The following is a 4,191-nucleotide window of genomic DNA, read 5'->3' as shown; positions in this document are numbered from 1 at the left end:
CCGTATAGCAACAAAAATGACCCCATTTATGGCACTTTATGGGTATCAACCACCATTCATCACATCATATTTAAGAGAAAATTCTAAGGTTCAGGCAATGGCACAGCACATCGAACATCAACAACAAGTCCTCCAACTCTTAAAGGATAACCTCATGTTGGCACAGAATAGAATGAAACATCAGGCAGATCAATATTGCAGTGAAAGAAGTTTTTATGTAGGTGATTGGGTATTCCTACAGCTACAACCGTATAAGAAAATGTCCCTCAAGCAAGCTAAGAAGGATAATAAATTATCACCAAAGTATTATGGTCCGTACAAGGTGTTGCAAAAGATTGGTACTATGGCATACAAATTGGAGCTTCCTGCAGCTTCTCGATTACACCAAGTTTTCCATGTTTCATGTTTAAAGAAGGTTATAGGTGACAAGCTCCCAGTTCAAACAATATTGCCAGAACTTGACGAGGAAGGAAAAATTATATTGGAACCGGAAGCAGTCATAGAAACAAGAACTCGACAGCTACAAAATCGATCAATTTCAGAGTATCTTATCAAGTGGAAGAACTTATCCGCTGAAGATTCCACATGGGAGGATGATAATTTTATACAGAAGTATCCAGAACTACTCAAGCGTTGAGGACAACACTTTTTTGAAGGAGAGGGGCATGTTGGGTCCCTATAATACTAGTGATTACCCCATTACTATTGTATTTATACCCCTTATTAATATTGTTGTGCCCCTATTGGCCCCATATTGTTATTACTGTGCCCCATAGAATCCCTCTATTGTTATTTTTGTGGCTTTATATTATTATTGTTAGGTCGGCTGTGTTATATTGTGACTCCTTAGACTCCTATATATTGAAAGGAGGTTTTGTCATTTGAATCATCCAAGAATTGTTCATTTATGTAATGTAAAGGAGGTTGCCCCCTCGAAGAGGCCGAATTCTAAGGAGTTGATCTGTGAATGTGGGGGGAAAGTTGTTGCATTTTCTAATCGAAATATATCTATTCATCAATTATAAATTGGCCTTGCATCCTCAAGGATGGAATTTTTGCTAAACATTCTAGTTTCTTTGTAGGTGCAACATCATGTATTTCCTACAAGTCGAGGTTGTATTATCCTCAAGGAATTGCATATATTTTACTACTTATTGAGGTGGTTGAGAGCGTTGTTTACTTCCACTAGTTTTCATTTTCCTTCTCAAAACCATTGCCTTTATTCTTGAATCAATTCTTAAACTCCTTTTCTGCAGTTATTTTTGTCAATAAGCCTTGTTGAGCTTTAAGGTCAATGGTGATGTTCTCCCTATATGCTAGGTCCTTTACAAGGCATTGTTGTACTTTTAGTCAACTGCATGCAGAGGAAAATTATGTCCCCCAATTATTTAATATAGTTGACATTATTGTGGCATATTACACAATTGATTCTATTGAATGTCGATTTTTCTTGAATTTGTTGAATTCTACTTGCAAAATTGTGGAATTCTAGTCAAACTTGGATTTTTTTACTTTCTTACTACAATTCTATATTTTCCTCCTTCACTGAATATTTGAATCAACAACTTAATGAAATAGGTGTTACATGGACTCTAATCAATGTTTTTCCAAACTAAGTGAGTTGATTTGTAGTTTATCTTATGTTACATCGACACATTCTTTGTAGATCTTCTTTTTTTAATTCTTCCTTTCCTTAACCCCGCCTACAATTTTCATTGTTTTTCTCCATTTTATAGTATATTCCTTATTAATTTCATCATATAATTCAAAAATTTATTTGTATAGCACTATAAATGGATAAAAAATAACCTTTTTTAGTTGTTTTGACTCATTAGTAGGTCAGGATGTTGTGTATAGCTTAGATTCCTTTTGTTTCTTGGCCCTTTTTTCATTTTTCCCAATTTGTTCTTAAAGCTTTGCATTGGTTTTCTTATTGTTTGATTCTGTTGGGCTATGGATGGAGCTATTTGTGCCATCATTATTTCTAGATCCGATTGCTAATTCAACTTATGCGGTGATCTAGGTCAACTACTATGTGCATTCAATGAATTTTTTGTCAATTATATTTGCATTAGCACCATTTCTTCTCGAAATTGTTGTATATTTTGGATCATTTCCTCCTTAACGTTTTCCATGTGCTCATCAACTGGATGGTTATATGGTGGTTTCCCTGTTAGCCTATTAGGTGGTCATTATTATTGATCTTCTTCTTGTTGAATGAATGGTGTCAGGTTATGTTATTGCATTGGGTCACCACCATTCTAATCCTATAAATTTTCAATAGATTGATGACATTTAGTTTGTTTACTTGACTTTGAATGTGTTGATTCTATGTTACTATGCTCCTATTGTTATTCCTTATTATTCTCCTATATGATTAGTGCAGGTTCGTTTGATAAGGTTTGCTCATAGGATTGTTTTGACTTGTTAGAAGAAATTCCATGCTCAATGGGAGTCAACTTGAAATGGGGGATTCTTTTCCTAAGCTTCTTTGGGATATGATTGATTTTTGACCTTCGATTTGTTCTATTCCTAGTAGTACTCTAGTCATGTTGATCCTCCTACTTCTGTGTTTTCCTGGTTTTACCCTTTACTTTCTTCTCCAATTTTTCTTTGGTCTTCATGGATTCAATGATTTTTTCCATTGTGAGTGGCATGGCTTAAGTGTAGGATGGTTTAAAACTTAAGCCCAACATTTCTCTTGTTTTGGCCAACTCTCATCGTGTCAAACTCTACTTATCCTTTTTTTTTAGATAAATCTGTTTTCAAACTCTTATAGCAGGCGCTTCATTTGTAGGTTATCCAATTTTATGCCCTATAAATCATTAATATTTCATCAAGGTCCTAATTGACTTTCTCATGTCTTAGCTCTGCAACAATTATTCCTTTCCTCTTTCCTTTTGGTTGTTTCTTTGACGGTGAACCAAATAGATTATTGAGAGTATCTATAAATGGTGTAGTATACATCTTGGTCTCCTTCTCCTCTTCAATTGTTGTATCTACCAATTGTATAATTAATTATGTTGTTTAATTTAATGTTGATTATGGAATGGGGAATGTAGTATTCTTCTAGATCTATATCTTTTCAAATATTTGTTCATAGTTCGATTGATATGCTAGGTCTTTGGGAGTTAACATTCTTCCCTTAGCATACCATAGTTTAGTGTCTTCAAGGCAAGATTGTTTTTGTGTTGAATTTGGGAGTTACCGATGAACCATAAAAAAAGCCTCCATTTATGGGATATATTCTTTAAATTTTGAACCCATTGTTTGAATATTTATTTCTAGGGGATGCACTCAGTTGATCCTAGTTCCATGAAAATAAAACATTAATAAATTTTCATTATCATGAATTCTTCTTTTGTAAAAATTGTCACTCCAATCAGACTCACTTGACACATTGCTAGCACTAAGTGGGATGGAAACATAATGGCATTGGATCCATTTTAACATTCTTTGTAGTTTAACTTTATGATGTTTACTAGGTGTTTTTCCTACCTGAACACCTATACCTCTTCAATGTTATGGAAAACTACTTCTCGAAAAATAAGTTTGATGTCTAATGTTTGACCTACTATGGTAAAGCATAGTGAAACTATGATATAGGCCCATTTTGTTGCCTACTCTAGCCATTTTCTAATGATTAGAACCTTTGAATTTTTCATAGAAGACAACCTCATCAATCTATGAGTTTAGGAACAAGGGTAATTTTTTATTTTTTTTTGGGGGGGGGGAGGGAGATTTTGTCCCATTTATGAGAAATCATTGTAATATGATGAATTAACCTTGCCATTATGGGTAGTGGTATTTCTATCCATAAGCATCCACCATGGAACTAACTCACTATAAATTTAATTATTTCCTCTTGCTAAAACCAAAAGTCATTAATTGGGGGTGGAGGTGAGTCAATTTTAATCTAGACTTATCCCAACACCTGAGCTTCCAACCTTAATTATTCTATCCAATCTACAAATTTATTCTAGTTGTTAGCCCATGGAATCTCCTCCATTCATGCTTTCTTGATATTGTGCAATCAATTTTTTAGCTTTATGCCACTAGCTTTGTCAAATTTGTGCTTTGTCAAATTTATTCTAGTTGTTAGCCCATGGAATCTCCTCCATTCATGCTTTCTTGATATTGTGCAATCAATTTTTTAGCTTTATGCCACTAGCTTTGTCAAATTTGTGCTTT

The sequence above is a fragment of the Pinus tabuliformis genome, chromosome 2_2, assembly GCF_031772625.1.
Source record: "Pinus tabuliformis cultivar Carrire ecotype Pingquan chromosome 2_2, CPIR1, whole genome shotgun sequence".
Taxonomy (NCBI): domain Eukaryota; kingdom Viridiplantae; phylum Streptophyta; class Pinopsida; order Pinales; family Pinaceae; genus Pinus; species Pinus tabuliformis.
This window is presented reverse-complemented; position numbering follows the sequence as displayed.